The sequence below is a fragment of the Scylla paramamosain genome, chromosome 18 (assembly GCF_035594125.1).
Source record: "Scylla paramamosain isolate STU-SP2022 chromosome 18, ASM3559412v1, whole genome shotgun sequence".
Lineage (NCBI taxonomy): Eukaryota > Metazoa > Arthropoda > Malacostraca > Decapoda > Portunidae > Scylla > Scylla paramamosain.
In genome coordinates, this window is record NC_087168.1 from 21,744,650 (window position 1) to 21,764,719 (window position 20,070).

Below are 20,070 nucleotides of genomic sequence, written 5' to 3' on the forward strand. Positions count from 1 at the left end.
CACGCAACCCGCAGCTCGAGTGTCACCAGTGGAATGAAGTGTCTCTTGAAAAGGCGACGCGGCAAGAGATTGAACTGCTGCAGAAAAGGAGAAGAAATGGGATGGGAGGAGACAGGAGGAAGAGGAGACAGAGAGGAAAGGGAATGGAAGGACAGGAGGGAAAGGAGGAGACAAGAAGAGAAGGGAAGGGAAGGGAAGGGAAGGATAGGAGAAGGGACAAGGAGTAGGCCAACACATGCTTACCCAATGTAAAATGACCTCTTAATGGAATGGTTCTGCTTCGCCTATTGTTAACGCGCGCTGCAACGCAAGCACCCAAGTTCTCAAGTAACACTTAATGAACTCGGGACATTCGGCGTGAAAGACGATCTGCTCTTAACCGCACAGGAACTTTACTAAATTCTGTCCTGAAGTCACCATGCACTCTAGCATGACCACGAGTGAGGAACAAAACCCTCCGGACTCTCTTGTTTTAGCCCGGCACTCTTGGCCCGCGGGGCAGCAGAGGGCGACCGAGGGAGAAACGAAACTAAAGGGAAAACCAAAGAGAAACGAGGACAGAGCAGCCAGAAACACCACACAAGATTATGAAGGAAGGACGGGAAGTGCCTGGTGTTCTTGTTTGAGTTCATGTACTGGGGCGCGGTGATGCAAGGACAGAGAAGAAAACATAAGAGAGAGAGAGAGAGAGGAAGGCACAGCAGGTTGCCTGAAACACCACACTATTACTATGAGAGGAAGAGAAGTGCTTGGTCCTCATATACTGATCCCGGCAAGAGAGGGGAAGGGAAGCAGAACAAAACCAAGGAAAGAAACACAAGAAATACACAATAAGGACCCGAATTATCACGCAGCCCCAAAAGAATCAAGAATCCCCACGTTTCTCCTCAACATCTCAAGTCCAGCACTTCACTCTCAGTCTCAGTGGTTTGCCTCGCTATAACCCTGACTATAGAGAGGCTTACGACGGCACAGAACCCCGAAAGGCACCACCAACCTGCATAAGTGTGGATCAAAGGCTACAGGATCGGCAAGGCACAGTAAAGGAATGCTGGGAAGAACCTTGGAAGCTACGAATGGGAAGTAAACACAGAGAAAGACAGGAGAAATGTGATTGAAGTGAAAACTGAGAAAAAAAAAAAGAGTATGATATAGAGAGCGAGAGCGAGAGAAGAGAGCAACCCAATTGATAAATACGTAAAAAGAAGTGAGGAAAGGCCCAATAAAGGGGAGGAATGTGAAGGGAAACTGATTGAAAGAGAAATATCCACAAATACGATGCATGGCGTGACCAGGGAAAAATATGAGACACGAAGGGGCCGGAGGAGATGCAGGGAAGGGGCGAGCTGACGAAAGGAGGTGAGAGGGAAGGAATGAAAGGAGAGGCAGAGAGAGGGCGAAGTACAGACTAAAGGTAATCTATGTTATATTGAAAAACGACTATGATTGGCTGCCCCTGTGACCTAAAAGATGACAAGCTGATGGAGAGGAAGGATGGCAGCATGGAGATTTATTTACTGGGTGACTTCTCGTTGTGACTTCTGTGCTGAAGCTAACTGAACCTAACCTAACCTGACATAACATAGCTGATTTTAACGTAATCTAATCTAATCGAACGTAACCTAACCTAACAATGTAACCTAACTTAACCTTGCCAAATTTGACGCAACCAAATGTAACTTAACCTAACCTAAACTAACTTAACCTTGCCTAATCTAACCGAACCGAACATAACCGAGCTTAACGTAATCTAACGAAAGTCAATCTAACCACACCACCGGACGCATACGAAAACAACGAACAACATACCACAGCATAGCACAACAGCACAACACAACATATAACAACAACATACAGCGCAACACATCACAACACAGCACACCATAACATCCATCACGAGGGAGAACATTATTTTGGGGCGAAGTATCATTGGCGGAGGAATGTTCAGAGGCGTGGGGGGGGGGTGGAAGAAATTTACCTGATGGGGGAGGACAGAACTTCCGCTACCCACAATCCATCACACGAGGAACACCACACATGATTAATGGTTGACGAGGCGCCGTCCTTTGATCGTTAAGGGAACTGGCAGCGCTGAGTACATTACACTGTATAAAGATCAGTATACAACAGAAAAATAGGAGCAAAAGTCAAATTTATAACATTTATCTATCTATCTACGTATATAGAGTATTTTGCACTGTCACGTCACTGTATGAAGATGCGTATGTAAAAAAATAGCCGTGAAAAATCAAATATAGGAACAAAAGAACGTAAGAAATAAGGGAAGCTGCAAGAAGTCATCAGGCCTACACGTGGCAGTCCCTGTATGAAATATATCTACCTATTTCCACCCATCATCCCCATCCATAAATCTGTCTAATCTTCTCTTAAAGCTCCCTAATGACTCAGCGCTAACAACTTCATTACTGAGTCCGTTCCATTCATCTACAACTCTATTTGAGAATATATAACATCTTCCTATCTATCTATTTATGTATCTATTGTCACCTCAATGTATTAAAGTGAGTATATGACATGAATGAACATAAAAAGGAAATATATAACCTAAATAATTCAAACAAAGAGCTAAGCCTTACTATTCTTTTGTGTATTTTTTATTTTCATTTTTATTTTTCATTTTTTTTTGTTTCAGAATCCCTATTTTAAATTCCGGTGTTGCCTCACTCGGTATGAAAATAGATATATAACAAAAAGAGATAAAACCTGCTCTTTTTTTTCATTAATTTTCTGTTTTCAAGGGATTCTAATCAGAATTCCTTCTCTAAACTACGGTGCCACGTGACTCGCTATGAACAACAACAGAATCAGAGTGACAAAACGTGCTATTTTCACTCTATTTTCATATTCCGGAAAAGGGATTTGAGTAGAATTCCTCTAAACCCTGTACTGTAGTGTCTAGCCATTTTTGTTTCCATATATAGCATAAAGAACCAAAGAAAAAAAGCGTGTGACTTTTTTTATATGTATTTTATTTATTTTTTATTTATTTTTTTTCCGGGTGGTGCGGAGGCCGGAAGGGAAGGATTTAAACGGACTCTCCTTTTCTATATTTTTTTTTCTCTGTGTTTTAGTCCCCAGCCAATCTCATTCCGATGCAAAAATATACATGTAAACACGCAGCTAAGTTAATAATTAGCAGAGTACATCGCAACACAGACAAACCTCTCGTTAATATGTAAAATAGAAACCACTGCTGTTATTGGCAGTGCAGTGTTTACAAGTCCCTCGCCCCTCCTCGACACACACACACACACACACACACACACACACACACACACACACACACACACACCTGGCTAAGTGAGACTAATCAGCATGTAGCCAAGGCCAGGTCAGCTCAGGTCAGCAGGTGCCCACACGCTCACATGTTCAGCTGATTCATTATTTATTTTTACATTCATTCCTAATAGCTAGGGATCGCCGCCGCTATCGGTGTGTGAGAGGGTATCGGCATGCAGACGAGGCTCGTATTTGGTTTTAGATTGGATTTAAAGTGCTGGTATTGGTGTATTAGTGTGTGAGTGTGTGTGTGTGTGTGTGTGTGTGTGTGTGTGTATTGGTAGTGTTGCAGTTCTTAATTCTTTTCACAGTCTAGGATGGTCAATAAGTTTCTTGTTCCTGTGTGTGAGTTTAAAGTATTGTTAGTGGTGCATTAGTGCGTCTCTCTCTCTCTCTCTCTCTCTCTCTCTCTCTCTCTCTCTCTCTCTCTCTCTCTCTCTCTCTCTCTCTCTCTCTCTCTCTCTCTCTCTCTCTCTCTCTCTCTCTCTCTCTCTCTCTCTCTCTCTCTCTCTCTCTCTCTCTTTCATTCTTTTTTATTATAGACTTCCACACTTCACTAAACCTTTCCAGAATTCAATCTTATCTAAAGTAACTAACCCATCCCGAGTGTATTTGAAGTGACTCATCTTTATAAGCCACATTGACTCTGACACTTTTCACTGTCCTTTACCGCAACTTTTTTTTTGTACCACTCGTTGACTTCAAATTAAGATTCAGTTTCAAATAGTTTATTACCCATATTAATGTAAGTGTACATTTGAAACAATACATAAATTCACTGTATATCATTCATTCATCGTCTAGGCCTAATAAATTAGAACATTTTTGACGGCACCCTTAGAAACCCATCCTCGACTCTCCTCGCCCTTATGGCCAGCACTTCATGAACGCCAGCACCGCGACACCACAATATGCAACACCACACCACGCCACACCACATTTCCATCTGCCCGCCCCGTCACCCAGTCAGCCTCTCGCGGGAGTGCATCCGGCTCGTTAAGACTCGTGGTCTGCAGGTGAGCCTCTCATGGCCCCCCCAAGCCCCGGGTCCTGGCCTCTCCATAAGATAAATCGAGGGGAAGCAATTTTCCTCCCCAGCTTTACGAGAGCCATTTGCATCTCATTTGAATACTCTTCCTCCGGGGGTCCTCCTTGCGATGCTATGCTACCTCCGTCCGCTAATGGCGTCACCTGTGCTTCCCTCGATGACGTCACGGTTAGTTGAGGTCAGCGTGAGGTCAAGTGGAAGTCAGAGGGAGTTCAGCGTGAAGTCAGGGGGAGGTGAGCCAGCCCCGCCCCCGCTGCTCTGGTCTGCTCTGCTCGTCCACCAAGAAATGGCTCACCTAACTGTGATTTGTAGCGGCACTCGCGGCGGAATGGTCGTCAATTCTGCCTGATTACCGCAAGGCCGCGCCGTTCATATCTAGCGGCTGTTTCCCAGAGAGCGAAATAATCTTGCCTGCCTTCATTTAGCCAATACACGATGGGGATTCTCAACAGTCTATAGAGAAGGAAGGCTCTTACATCCATTACTGTTTGGTGCAGGAGGTAATAGTGTGCCTCAAGGATGCATTCTGGTTGTGAAGGAATATTTTCTACAAGGGAACACAAGGTACAGTGAGATGAAAACTTTGACCACAATGAGCGTAATCAGCACAGTCTGTCAGTGTCGAATGTTTCTATAAGTAATCACAAGCCTTCACTCAAGATAATTTAAGAGAACACAAAGTACAGCTGAGTGTGCGATGAAAACTTTGACCACAATCATTATAATCCGCACAGCCAATAAATGTCGCTTACAAATGTGGAATGGTCATGTAAGTAATCACAAGCCTTCACTCGCTCACGTTCCCGCTGTTACTGTGAAGCTTTGAGAACAACTCTTGCATTACAAACGTGAATGGAAATCACTGTGTACACGCGCATATGTCCACGCACATGCACTGACGAGGAGGAGGGAATTAACATGCATGCCTCACTTGTTAGGCAGCGAAGCGAGGGCAGCATATAGATAGGTAAGAATTTAATATATTGATTGTACAACATACTGGCTCCATAACATGCGGTGGAATATCTCTACAAGCTGGTGAAGACTGTTCGCTCTCTCCTGCCATACCCTCAGAGATATCAAGTATAGAAGTGCATATTTACTCTCACAATTAAAGTATCTATAATGACACATCGCGTCACCCTCAACAGACTGACTGGTGCTCGAGGTAACATTACCCAAGCAGATCAGGACGCGAAGAGGTTATCATTCCTAGACAAACAAAAAGAATAAAATACAATTCATCTTCACATACTATTCAATAATCACCATATATAATTACTGATATGAACAGCCATACACTGCAGCACACTCGCACACTCACCTCACCTGTGAACTGCAGTTTCTTTCGGCTTTGTGTGCTGCGTGAGGGCGAGGCGAGCAGCGGGCAGCCGGCGAGCATTTGGGAAAGGCTCTCAGCGAATGCCTTCGATCACTGACTGGACGCGGGGACCTGCCTGTGATTGTGTGTGTGTGTGGGGGAGGGTGCGGGGAAGAGAAGTGGAGGCAGCCCGTTTTGTCTTCCTTTTTTGTTCTTTTGGGAGTTTTGAACATAAAAGCATTAGAAAATAAGGGGAGTTACAAAAAGTCACCAGTAGGCTTACGCGTGGCAATCCTTGTACGAAACACATCAATCTATTTCCACTGTCATCCCCATCCATAATCCATCTATCTAATCTTAGGGGAGTTTACCTTATGCCAGAACTAATAAGAGGATCAAAGACTACTGGAAGGCTTATTGGAGGAGGCCTAGGAAGAGACGCCTTTACTTCACTGTTAGCTCTGATTTCATAGACTGATAACGTATATATTTTATGAACTCTGTCACGAAATATCAGTGTTTTGAAAAGTCTCTCATTTCATATCTAATAAAACCGTCTCTCTCTCTCTCTCTCTCTCTCTCTCTCTCTCTCTCTCTCTCTCTCTCTCTCTCTCTCTCTCTCTCTCTCTCTCTCTCTCTCTCTCTCTCTCTCTAACTCTAACTCAATCTATACTTATATGCAACACCATGGGAGCAGTATTAATCGAGACTCACTAACAAACTAACACGCAAAAACTCAGGAGGAGAACTGGAGGATAAAGATTTTCATAGAGCATTGCAATGTAACTCTCCTACTCGTATCTTCATCTTGCCTTCATTTTTAGCGGCATTTCTCCCTCCCAAGACTTCGAGGAGGAGGAGGTGGAGGAAAGGGGAGAGGGGAAAATTTTACTATGCACGTCGTATATGTTGTGAAAATTCTTACGTCTTTTTTTTTTATTCTTTTGCTGGCTGGGTCAAGGATGCGAAGTGATGAAGTGAAAATCTGATGTGTTTTGACTGTTTGATCTTTCATCGTCTGTGATTCTTCTCTCTCCGCTCTCGTGTGTTGGTGCGTAATATTATTAACTGATTAGCTGATGAGCGTAGGTGTGTGTGTGTGTGTGTGTGTGTGTGTGTGTGTGTGTGTGTGTGTGTGTGTCTTCAGTAAAGGTGGGAAGAAATGTGGGAGGTGCTGTATATTTTTTTTTGCTTCGTGTTCGTTGTACCTGATTTACTTCCAGGTGTATTTTATGAGTGTACCGTAGGTATCTGAGAGAGAGAGAGAGAGAGAGAGAGAGAGAGAGAGAGAGAGAGAGAGAGAGAGAGAGAGAGAGAGAGAGAGAGAGAGAGAGAGAGAGAGAGAGAGAGAGAGAGAGAGAGAGAGAGAGAGAGAGAGAGAGAGAGAGAGAGAGAGAGAATGACAGAAAGAAAGTCAAACAGAAAAAAACAGAAAAAAAGAAGAAAAAGAAAAGAAAAAAGAAAAGAAATAAATAAAGAGAAAACGAGAGAGAAAAAAAATACCAAAGACACAACCAGCAAGTCTCAAGGCGTAACAGACACACAAACGCACCAATCACAAGGCACGATGACACTAGTGGCTTAGGTACACGAGACCACCACCACCACCACTACCACCACTCCACAAAGGGGCACCAAGTACTAATAACAACGACCCCACAACGTGTACTGTCCCGCGGCGCCTTTAATATTGGTGGCGAAATGAGATAAACCAAGAGAGAGAGAGAGAGAGAGAGAGAGAGAGAGGAAGAGGGAGAAAAAATGTGGATAAGCTTCAGGGAGAAATATGAAAAAAATAAATAAATAACGTGAACTGGGACATCAAAAGGAACCAGCGGTGATGATGGCGGCTTGTGTTGATGAGCCGCAGTATATTATTAAAAAGAATGTTATTAATAAAGCATCCCGGTAGTGTAAAACTGTGTATATACCGACCTTTATTTATTTATTTATTTATTTATTTTTTTTTAATACTTTCAGGTAGAGGTGTACAAGTTTCACGGTTTATAGTGGAAGGCAAAAGTAAGTGAAAATAAATGAATAGCGTTGGAATGCTTGCAAAAAATGACGTGGGAATCGGGAATGGAAGGCAAAATATGTCATAAAAAAAAAAAAAGAGCTTTGGAATGTTAGTGAAAGTGACGTGATGGCAAAAAAAAAAAAAAAAAAACTTTATGATGTTACTCTGAATCGTGGGAATCGGGAATGAATCAGATAAATTAATGATCTTTTGTAGGATGTTAATTACTGTGTATCATTGGGATTGCGTTATCTCTTGTAGCTACAGTTTCATTATTATCTGACGTAGATAGATAGGTGGATAGATATTTCACTGGCCACACCAAGCAAATAATACATAATGAGAATTCAGTGGTCGTGCTGCATTATTCGAGTGAGAGGCAGACGGAAGAAAAAGGAGATAGAAGGAATAATCAGGAGTCTTTTCTATTGAGCATCTGTGAAGAGAGAAAACGAAAACAGAGGTGAGGTAGTAAGCTGAGCAGTCTGTGTCGCATTACCTGAGCAAGAGGCAGACACAAGACAAAGGAAACAGTAGCAATTATTTCATAATAGCGTGTTTTGAGAAAATTCGTAGAAATCTCCGCCAAATTCCTCGTGCTAGAGACATACACAGGAAAAAGTAAATAAAAGGGATGATCTTACAATAGCGTGACGTAATTAAATACAGCAACATGCAATTCATAACCCTGGAAGAAGCAAATAGAATAATTTTACTAGAGCGTGTCTGAGTCAAAGTCCCCGCCACATTACTCGTGCAGGAGACACACACACAGCGGAAATAAATAAAAAGAATAATCTTACAAATGCGCATTATGACTACATACAGCAAAACACACTTCATAATCACGCGTGAGAACATAATTAGCAGCAGAAAGGATAAGCGATGCGGATCTTCTATGCAACGCTACCAAGTTATTTTGGGTCACAAACTACTTACACAGAGATATGAGAACGTATCCCTCCTTCTGCTACTTTGTGTCCTGCAGCGTATTGGCTCAGTACATAATACATTCTAATCCTCCCAGGGGATTTATAAAGCAAACAGACGCCGCCACTCCCTCTTAGTGAGTTTAGACCAAAAAAAAAAACGCTTCTACTAACTGAGAAGTGACATGCAGGTGTTCCTATTCTCCTACTACTACTGCAGCTGTTCCTCTTACTCCTCCAGCTGTTCCTATTACTCCTACGCGTTATCAATGGGGCTTGTATTCCGACGCAGCCATTTTTCACTGTAGAGAGTTAATTACTTAATGACAGGTGTTTCCAGCGACAAATGGTAGGGGAGCTTGTCACTTGGTACTGGCAATAGCAGCAGTAGTAGCGATGCGTTTCAGCGCGGCGTGGTGTTGTGAGGCAGGGAATTGTATTGTAAAGATATTGTGTGAGTACTTTAAAGGATATTGTTTAGGGATTATAAAGATATTGTAGGGTTATTGGTTAATGGTATTGTAGAAGAGAGTATAGGGTTGTTTAATGTATTGGAAAGGTGCTTGGAAGATATTGTAAGGATGTAAAAGAGAGTGAGAGCTGCTTAATATATCGGAGAGGGACGGTAAAGATATTGTAAGCGTGTAATAAAGGAGAGTAAGAGCTGTTTCATCACTGGAGTAACTTCCACGTGTTGAGACTATGGCTGAACTCATGTTGCATTCATGGCCTCATTCTTTGCATCCATTAGAAAATCTACGAGGGGAAAAGATGCGCATATCCCCGAACAAAGCGCAAACAAGCACAAAACTCTCTCAGAAACTTGATTAATCTCTGAGTCGATACCAGATAATGATGTAAAATTCCTTGCCTGCATTTCCGCATATTCTTAAAGTTTGAATATTGGTAGTGGACGTAGAGGGAAATAGCTAAAATACGCACTTTAGATTCAGAGAAGTGCTTGGAAACTTAGGCAGTTACCCAACAGACAAATTGACAGTGGAAGAAAGTGAATAAGTGCAAGTAAAGAAATGCTCGAATGAAAGTTTGATAGAGAGAAACAATAGATCCAAAGATTGGCCATATTTCCATGCGTTTTTTGAGGTTTGCCTTAAAAGAAAGCGAGGAAATGCACGTACACAAAATACTATAATGACGTCACCTAGCAGACTGAGATACACAAGACCGAGAGAGGCATTAGAAAACCGACAGAGTAGATAGAGACAGAGGAAGCAGATAGAACAGGTCAGGGACACTGAATTGGAAAGAATGGGGGAAAGGAGACAATGATTAAAAGAATTTGAAGTCTGGTGGATGAAGACAGAAAAGGTTGAGGGGATGAGCGGAGCAGCGGCAACGGGACAGTGTTAAGGAAGCTCTAGGTGACACAGGCAGGGCGGCGAGAAGGGTGGGAGGTGCGTATGGAATAGATTAATATTGAGCCTTATGGTTTATGGTTAGGGTGAGGAGTCAATATGGAGGACTCGGAGTAATAAAACTAGAGAGAGAGAGAGAGAGAGAGAGAGAGAGAGAGAGAGAGAGAGAGTGAGGTGATGTGTCTTGTGAAAGCTGATATGAATTTAAAACAGATATTATGAGTATACGAGAATGACTGATCTATGTATAGTTTTAATAAGAGATCGGATTTACCAGTGTGGGCGACTTTAAATTGTGCCATTATAACTGAAAAACAGACACGAACATACGAGAATGATAAAATAGATGTTGAGTTTATTATCCCTTAAACTGTTAACTGTCACATCCTTCTTAAATCACAAATCGCTTGGAGACTTTTTTTTTTTTTTTTTTACAGCCACGTCTACTTAAGTACTCTACTGGTTACACGTCGGAAAAAAAAAAATTGCTTTTAATCCCTTCTCTTTCTTGTAGATGCTTATAAAGATTTTTCCTACCGCTTTTGAGAATGTGAGTTTTTGCATATCGCAGTAATTGGCTTAACTCTTTCCATGATGACTTTTTTTTTTATCTCTTTTAAGTTTGTTTACGCAAGAGGAGTTCAAACTAACAACAACAAAAAAAAAAAGGGAAAAAACGGTCAACTGAGGTGTTAATTTCAAAGTAACAGAAGTAAACAAAGTGATAATTAAAAAAACTAAAGCAACGTCAAATTAAACACTAATGACCTTAAACTGATCTCAATTCAAACAAAAATAAATAAATAAATAAATAAATAAAATGCTTGAGCTGCACTATCATTCTCTCTTCTTTCTGTCAGTGGCGCCTTTCACAACCATAACACAAACTTGCAATACATTTCGTCAAACCTGAGAAACCATAGCTGAGTTAATATGTGGTGAAAAGTAATTACAAAAACGAATGAAAGTTAATCAGTTGATATAAAATGTATGATGAATGCCAGTGATGTGTATGCGTGTGTGAGTGTGTGTGTGTGTGTGTGTGTGTGTGTGTGTGTGTGTGTGTGTATAAGTGGAAAGGTATAATTTCGGATGTAGGTGTTTTATTTTTTATTCTTTGGAACTGTATCTTTTTTTTTTCTCTCTCTCTCTCTCTCTCTCTCTCTCTCTCTCTCTCTCTCTCTCTCTCTCTCTCTCTCTCTCTCTCTCTCTCTCTCTCTCTCTCTCTCTCTAAATTGAACTCTCGGATGCCGCCCTCCCTCCCATTTGCGGGAAACTGCTGGTTGTATATAGAAAGTATTACTGATGCTATGCAGTGCACCACCACCACCACCACCCACCACCACCACCACCACTTCTACTATTGCCACAACAACAACAACAACAACAACAACACTTACTACTACTACTACTACTACTACTACTACTACTACTACTACTACTGCTACTTATGAACCCTGCCCGCTACGCTACACTGACAAAACAACAACAAAAAAGACTATATAAGAAGGAAAAGATTCAAAACACGAAGCAAGAGCGGATCAAGCATACGGAATCAAGTCAACATGGAATACCAACATACACACAAACACACATACATAATAGGAGCTGTACAGATTTAACACGACGAACTAAACCCCCCCGATATGGGCTCCAACAGGCAATACAGAGGAGCTACAGTATTGCTGGCAACACTGCAGGGGGGTATAGTGTTGCTGGGAAAATTGTATTTAGTTAACTTTGATTTTTCCTCCCCGCACATTTTTTCTTTTTCTTTATTTTTTCACCTTACTTCGGTTAGCGGGTGTTGCAGTACAGCGGTAACACACACACACACACACACACACACACACACGAAAAAAAGAAATACAGGTTTGCGTCTGTTAGTTCAAGGGTGCAGGTTCTATAGGTGTCTGCAATGTGGTTTAGGTCTGGGACGGTTTCAGCATTTTAAACACGAGCAGACAAGCAGACACGCCCCTTCTTCCCCCCCCCACATACACATACACAGACACACACACAAACACACACACACAAAACAGAAAAGAAAGTAAAAAAATAGTAAATTAACAATTAATTAAACAACATAAAACATATAAACAGAAAATAAACAGTAGATGTTAAAAGAAATCAAAATAACATGAAGGAAAAGAAACAGGAGAAAAAAATAAAATAGAAACCCAGTAAATATTAAAAAAAAGTAAATAAATAAAAAGAACAAGAACAAAAAAGAAACCCGACAGGCCCTTCTCTTTACACGCGCAGGCAGCAAAAAGGGCGAAAATAACACCACGGCAGCCCTCACAATCGCCTTAAGGACACATAACTACCTTGGAGGGCTGCGAGGGAGCCTGGCCGCGACGCTAACACCGCGACCTTCCCCTACCTTACCTGGGGCGGCGCTGCAACACACCTGGCAATTACTGCAAATGGGTCAGCGCGCGATCGCAGAAATAAGGCGAGGAAATGCAATTAAAATCTACGAAAAATACGCCTTTTCTAGCCTTGAACAATCACGAAGGGTAGGAGAGGTGACGCGAGGGTCGGAGCGCTGTGTGTTCCCAATGGAGGGCCAGTCGTAGTTTTACCTGCCTCTTCTAGGTAAAGAAAAATCCTCCAGCGAACTTTGAATATTTAACCTGTGAAAATTAGCAAGACTTAACCTCCTCAGACCGGGAAGGGAAGCTAATTGCACTCCGGGGAAACTAGGAGCGTTTTTTCCCGTGTGACTGATGCGGCAGGAAATTCTTGTTAGATGAGCATTTCGCGAACAAATAATAACCAAACAAGCGGTAAATAAAGGAGAAATGAAATGCCTCGCCCTGCTCGGGAAGGTTTAGTGGTTTTATATTTCCTGTTCCACGCGATTTAGGGCAAAGTTGTGTCAAGGGATGCAGGAAGTGGCGTGCTCTTGTTCAATACCTTACAAGGAGGCTGCTTGCGGTGCTTTCCGGCCACAGATGTACAACGTGGAAGAGCACTCGCCTGAACTGCTTCTCTGGTGCCTCATATTACGGCCACGGATCTCTTAACTGTACGTACACGGCCTCCCAAAATTAATTGAAATCCTTAAAACAGGTGTAGGTAATGAAGGTGAAATATGTTTACCACTAGAAGGGTCAATGACACTGAACACTGCGGAAATTCAATACTGTCACGAAAACACGTTTACAAACCACAATATCAACTAGAAACTCATTAAAAATCAACTTGCGACACCAAATTGCTTGAAAATGCAGTGCTCTTACGTACATTAAAAGCAAAACAGGTACGCTACCTACCGCACCACCCCCACAGACACGGCAACACACAATTACCTATATAAGAGATAGTAATATAAAAAAAAAGTATCTAAATATTTGTAAAGTCATGAAAGGAAGAAATATTTACCACTGAAAGGGTCAATGGCGCTGAATCTTCCGTAAACTAAGCAATATTACGAAAACACCCTTGAAAAACTTGAATTTCCACCTGAACCCATTAAAAACCCGTAACCTCCGCTAGCATACCCATTAAAAACCAACCTAAACCACCAGACTCCTTCATAACGCAGTGCTGGTATGTAAAATCAAAGCGAGACACGAGCGCAAACTACTGCACCGCCCCCGCAAGTCACACCAACACACCACCACCTTCACCACCAACCCACCCACCTTCCCGATGCTTGAAGGAGCCCGCCACCCTCCTCCGTGAAGTGTGGTAGGTCGCGGGCAATTTGTGAGACTTGAAGAGGCAATATAGCAGTTTCGAAGCCATTGCATATTATTGATGCTGATTTAAATTTAGTTCCTCTCTTTGTCGCAAGTGGATGAATTAGACCGCGGAATAGGATGAAATAGTTGTGTACAGATTACAGAGAAAGAGAAAAAGAGAAAGAGGTGCGGAAGGAGGAAGGAAATTGAAGGAAATGCCACAAAATTAAGGAAAAGTTAAAGAAAAGAGGGAAAATGAGAAATGGGAGGAAAGGAGAGGCAAGGAAATGGAGAAATAAAGAAAATAAGAACCAGAGAGAGAGAGAGAGAGAGAGAGAGAGAGAGAGAGAGAGAGAGAGAGAGAGAGAGAGAGAGAGAGCATTTGCAGACCGCGGGTACGGCCCAACACGCCAGCACAACGGACGCCTCGTAAACCCACTCGTAACACAAGGCCAAGTTGGAGTTTAGGTGATAATGGACAGGTGTGAGGCCGCGACGCAGGTGCCCCGGCGTGATTAGCGGCGCACAGGAAAACTTTGCCCGTGACTTGCAGAATTTATTGAGATGATTTCGGCAGGTGAGGAAAAGGGAAAAAGGGAAGAAACGTTGGGTTGAGAAGATTTGTGGGTCATGTTGTGGAAATCGTGTGTGTGTGTGTGTGTGTTTTTTTTTTCGGCAGGTGAGGAAAATCGGGAAAAAAAAGAGAAAAAAGGTATTGAAATCTGTGGATCATCTTGTTCTGCTTCTGTATTTATTTTTTTTTTTTTGGGGGGGCAGGTGAGGAAAAAAAGAAAAAAATGGAAAAGAAAGGTTGGATAGAGAAGATCTGTGGGTCATCTTATTCTGGAAATCGTGTTTTTTTCTTTTTCCATCAGTAGATAAAAAAAAAGGAAATAGGAAAAAAAAATTGAGTAAATAATAACTGTGGCTCATTTCCTACTCCAAATGATACTTTCTTTCTTGTTAGTGAAAAGATTAATGTCTCCATCTTCACAGGACCTTCAATAGACCTATCTCATATTTCTCCATCGGCCATCGCTCATTATATACAAAAAGTACAGATCTGAGCATCAAACTCACATCAACTCACGGAATGGCAGTTGTGTAGGTCAGTCGCCGATTCCTCAGTGTGGCCTCGCCTGGTGGAGCAATGCAGGGAAACAAAAGCTTATTTCTCCAGTTCGAGGCGAGCAATATCTTCACTCAGCGTTATCTCTCCCGCCGCTGAGCTTCCCTAGAGTGACGGGGCTGTTGTCTCACGTAACACTGGATGCCCACGTGAAGATGATTCTCTGTGAATTCCTCCTATTCTGCAACTCTCCCTTCTTAAACTCCCAATGGATACTATTTGTGAGCGTTCTCTTTTGATTCATTCCCTCCCTTTTTTTTTTTTTCTTTTTTTCGATATCTGTTGTTTTCTTGACTCCGTTTTCTTTTCTCTTGTTGCTGAGTCTGGGTCCTGGTGAATCTGACCGTGAATTTCTTCCTCTCAGCTTTCCGCCTTTGCCACCCCAGGCCGGGACTTGCGTTCTTGGAAGTTCCGTGTTGTCCCTAGCGGTCGCGGGGGGAAGGAGGGAAGAGGTGCACGGTCTGGCTGGCTGACTCCTAAGACGCCCTGGATCTTAATTTCAGGAGTGTTCGTGTCTGAGATAGTCTTTGTTGTGCGTGCGTGTGTGTGTGTGTGTGTGTGTGTGTGTATACTGCTCCACTCTGATGTACACTGGAGCGCGTCGTAGCGGCTGTTCTGAGTGCTTTGCTGTGTTTTCGGCCGGCCTTTGATGCGCCGCTCCCTCACCTGCCTCGCCATTACGGTCGCCCTGCCGTGGATTCAAAAAGCTACTCACAGGGATAAAAGGATAAAAAGACCCTTTATTCCAGGCCACAATCCACGCAGGAAAAGTGTTGTTGTTGTTCTTACGGAGGATAAATGTATGTGTTTGTGTTGCATGGTCTCTCTCTCTCTCTCTCTCTCTCTCTCTCTCTCTCTCTCTCTCTCTCTCTCTCTCTCTCTCTCTCTCTCTCTCTCTCTCTCTCTCTCTCTCTCTCTCTCTCGCTCGCTCAGTGTGTGTGTGCGTGTTTGTGTATGTGTAGTCTCGTGCCTCAGTAAATTTTGCGTGCAAGATCAAAGAAATGATCTGAGAACGGTGCTTTCATTATCCGCCGGAGCAAGTCTTATGATACGTAAAAATACATTATTAGCAAACTAGTTATCGAATGTGCGCGCGGCGTGGCAAGGCAGGTATATTTCCGGGATAAATGAGAGGCAGGTTTAATTGACGGATAGAAATACAAGCAGGCAAATGCGTTGGTGGGTATGTGATTAATTAGTCAATTGATCATTTTGTTAATTACATAGTTAATCCGTCACTCCGTCAGTAGGCCAACCAATCAGTCATTCAGTCAGTCAGTCAGTCATTCCTTCAGCCCATAATTAACTGATTGATTGATTTAATTATTTAGTTGATTAGTTGGTTAGCTATTTAGTTGATCAGTCAGTTAGTTAATTAATTAGATAGTTGGCATATTCATTAATCACAGAAGACAAAATATGTTCACGTATATAGTATACAAACAGAAACATGACCGTGATAACGAGAAAACAGAATAATAACCTGAAGAGGAAAGTAATGGCCGGAATAACAAGGAAGGGAGCAATGATCTCAGCTGCTGATTGAGCCTCCACGGAAAGCAGTATTTGTTGCCGCTTTGTTCTGATTCAGGATGCCAGTGGAAAGGATTTTAAGCAGTGTTTCGAAGACCCTTTTGCAATCCATTCTCTCCAGGCGTAAATTATTATCAGAACAGAGATGAATGTCTTCCTTTTTACTCTCTATTTGTTTCCTCATTGTTCTAATTCAGCATCGCAATGGAAAGCATGTTAACCTGTTTTAAGGAGCCGTTTCCAGTTCACTTTCTCCAGCTCATCCAGGGTACTATCAGAACAGAGATGCATATATATGGATGCTTCTTCTATTTCACTCTATTTGTTTCCTCATTGTTCTGATTCAGCATCGCAGTGGAAAGGATGCTAAGCTGTTTTAAGGAGACGTTTCCAATTCATTCTCTCCAGCTCATCCAGGGTACTGTCAGAACAGATATGTATATATATGAATGTGTCTTCTTTTTCACTCTATTTGTTTCCTGATTCAGCATCGCAATGGAAGGGATACTATGCTGTTTTAAGGAGACGTATCCAATCCTTTCTCTCCAGCTCATCCAGGGTATCAGAACAGAGATGTGACTTCGGGACCAGTTAATGATTCAAGAAATTATGTTCCTTGACTACTTGGCAATATCGGAACATGACAATTGGCACCGAAGAGTAAAACAGTCCCTCTGTAAACACGTTGCCAGCTGCACCGAGGACTGGCTGTTGAGCATTAATAAGCGTCAGAATCTTGCCAAGTGTAACTTATCACTGGAGTCCGGGCAGTGAGCCAGAGGAGGTCCCGAACAATTCCTCTTTTATCGTCTTTCCTGCCGCCATTCATCCCAACGGGCGGTGATGTCACGGGACCCTTGGCTGGCCCGTGAGGTGCAGCGCTGTCGCCAATACCGGGTCACGTCTCTTGTCTCGTGGCGTTAGGTTAGGTTAGGTTAGGTTAGGTTAAGTTAGGTTAAGTTAGGTTAGGTTAGGTTAGGTTACGTTAGGTTAGGTTAGGTTAAGTTAGATTACGTTAGGTTAGGTTAGGTTACGTTAGGTTAGGTTAGGTTACGTTGCGTTAGATTAGGTTAGGTTACGTTAGGTTAGGTTATGGTTAGGTTAGATTAGGTTAACTTAGGTTAAGTTAGGTTACGTTAGGTTACGTTAGGTTAGGTTAGGTTAAGTTGCGTTACGTTAGGTTAGGTTAGGTTACGTTAGGTTAGGTTAGGTTAATTACTTCTGATTGCTTTATATGGATGATTTAATATATTTTGTGCTTTTTGGTACTATCATACATTAACATTAGCATAACATAGCGTAACATATCATAATCTCACCTAACATAGCTTGACTTAACCTAACCTCACCTAACATAACGTATCCTAACATATTATAGGAAATCATTTTAAATTGGAATCATGAATTATGCTCCAGAGTTAAATTTACCTGGAGAAGCTCAACAGCACACGCCCAAAGACGAAGGACAATTTTGCTTCAGGTCAGAGTACCGCAATACATTTCCTCCTGGCTTACATTCCAGAACATTTATGGAACTGCTACTCTGTCCCTCTCCCTCCTTCCCCCACGTCCTCTCTCTCTCTCTCTTTCCCCTTTTCCACCCATTCAATTTTTTTCCCTCACGGTTGCATTTTTCCGGCCACAAGGTATCACAAGGTCTCCCACATGTTGCGCGATGGCTCTAAAATTTTCCAGCTATTGTGGATGACGTGTGAGTCTGCACCTGGCACCGCGCTCACCTGTCTTCATGCCTTTATACCTGCGCAAATAGAGCTTTTTCTTTTTTTCCTTTTTTTTTCTTTTTTAGCAGCATGTCCAGAAGAGGGAGGAAAAGAATAGATTTTTTCCCTCATATGCACAAACAGAACCTTCTCTTTATTTTTATGGATATGAATTGTTGTTGTTTTGTTTATTTGTTTATATGTGTTGCCAGGAAATATATATCTATCTATTTATCTATGTATGTATGTATCTATCTATCTATCTATTAGCTTTTTTGCAGGTTGTCCAGGAGAGAGAGAGAGAGAGAGAGAGAGAGAGAGAGAGAGAGAGAGAGAGAGAGAGAGAGAGAGAGAGAGAGAGAGAGAGAGGAAAAGCTGAGAAGGAAGGAAACAATATTTTTTTTATTTGCACAAACAGAATCCCTCTCCCTCGCTTTTTATTAGCTTTAGATCTGCATTTCAATATTTTACTTCAGTCAAGATGGTCCAGAGAAAGAGAGCATAGAAAACGAAAGAAAAAAAAATGAACAACTTTTCTCATATCCACTCATAGAAAATAATACTTTCCATAATTTTTTTTTGGGGGAAGAGCTGCATTTCCTTTTCCAGAGAGAGAGAGAGAGAGAGAGAGAGAGAGAGAGAGAGAGAGAGAGAGAGATAAAAGAACAGATTTCCTCTAATTCCCATTCATACCTACACAAGCAGAATCACCATCCCTATTACCTGTAGAAAACCCGTATGTCTTGTTTTTTTTCCATCTCTGCGTGACTTGGGAGAAGAAGAGGTAGAGGGAAAGAGGAAAGAGGAAAGAGGGCGGGTGTTTGTCTCAGAGTCCGTACTATTACAAGATGCTTCGCTTTTTAAATATGTGTATCATTATTATTTCCATGAAGCCACCAGATTAAAAATGGAAAAAAAAGATAAGTTTCCCTTTGATTTCCTCTCATTCAAGAAAGTGACGTGCATTGTTACTTACTCTTCCTTTTCCCGTTAATTTTTTTTCACCAGTGTAAGAGAAAAGGAGGGAAAAAAAAATAGCAAGTTTCCCCCCCCTCCTATTTCCCTCCCATATCCCTTTCCCAGCCTCAGACGTTTGCCAGCTTGTTAGTGTGACGGATTGGTTGTCATCAATCTAGCTTATAAAGGAACAGAGGTAAAGGAATTCTACCCTTTGGCTGAGTCTTTTGTGACGCGAGGTATGAGTGTTCCTTTGCTTCACTATGGTATGTTTTCTCTCTCTCTCTCTCTCTCTCTCTCTCTCTCTCTCTCTCTCTCTCTCTCTCTCTCTCTCTCTCTCTCTTTCTCTATATATTACTTCTCTATCTCCTTTCCTCTCATTTCCTCTAATTTCTTATTCTTTCTTGTCTCTCTCACCTCTCACATTTCTCAGAATTACATCATCTTTCCATTTGCTTACTCCTCTCTTTGTCTGTATATCTGGCTGTCTGGTTCTCTCTCTCTCTCTCTCTCTCTCTCTCTCTCTCTCTCTCTCTCTCTCTCTCTCTCTCTCTCTCTCTCTCTCTCTTACACCCACTCACTCACACACTATGACCCTTCCATCATTTTTATTCCCTTTTTCTCTCTTTTTCCTACCCATCCTCTCTTTTTCCCCTTCTCTCCCCTCACTCCTCACCCTTGCAGCATCTCTTCTAACATGTATTGTCCGCCTCCTTTCCCTTACCCCCTAGAGGAGCGATTTCCCGCCTTTCTCGCTGCCCCTTCGCCACATTGTGTTAGAGAAGCTGCTGCGTTTAAGATTATTGATGTGGCAGCGTGGAGGCAACACTAGGCTTCTCCGTCTTAAAGGCTAATGTTGGGGAACTCAGGCTGGAGTGTCGTTCATTTGTAGTGGTTCGCTTGTATGCATATGTGATTGTGTGTGGGGGGGGGAGCGAGGGAGAAAGAGAGGGGGAGAGGGTAAGAGTCGGGAGTTGGGGTGGGAAAGATAGGGTGTTAGGGAGGACATGGTTGAGAGAAGTCTTGGAATGTGTGGAGAGAGAA

At 42.3% G+C, this 20,070-nt stretch overlaps 1 long non-coding RNA gene across 1 annotated transcript in view; it reads left to right on the forward strand.

The window, feature by feature from the left end:
- LOC135109279 (uncharacterized) overlaps positions 1 to 20,070 on the forward strand; it is a 308,732-nt gene that overhangs the window by 76,648 nt on the left and 212,014 nt on the right. The gene's annotated exons all lie outside the window — the stretch shown is intronic.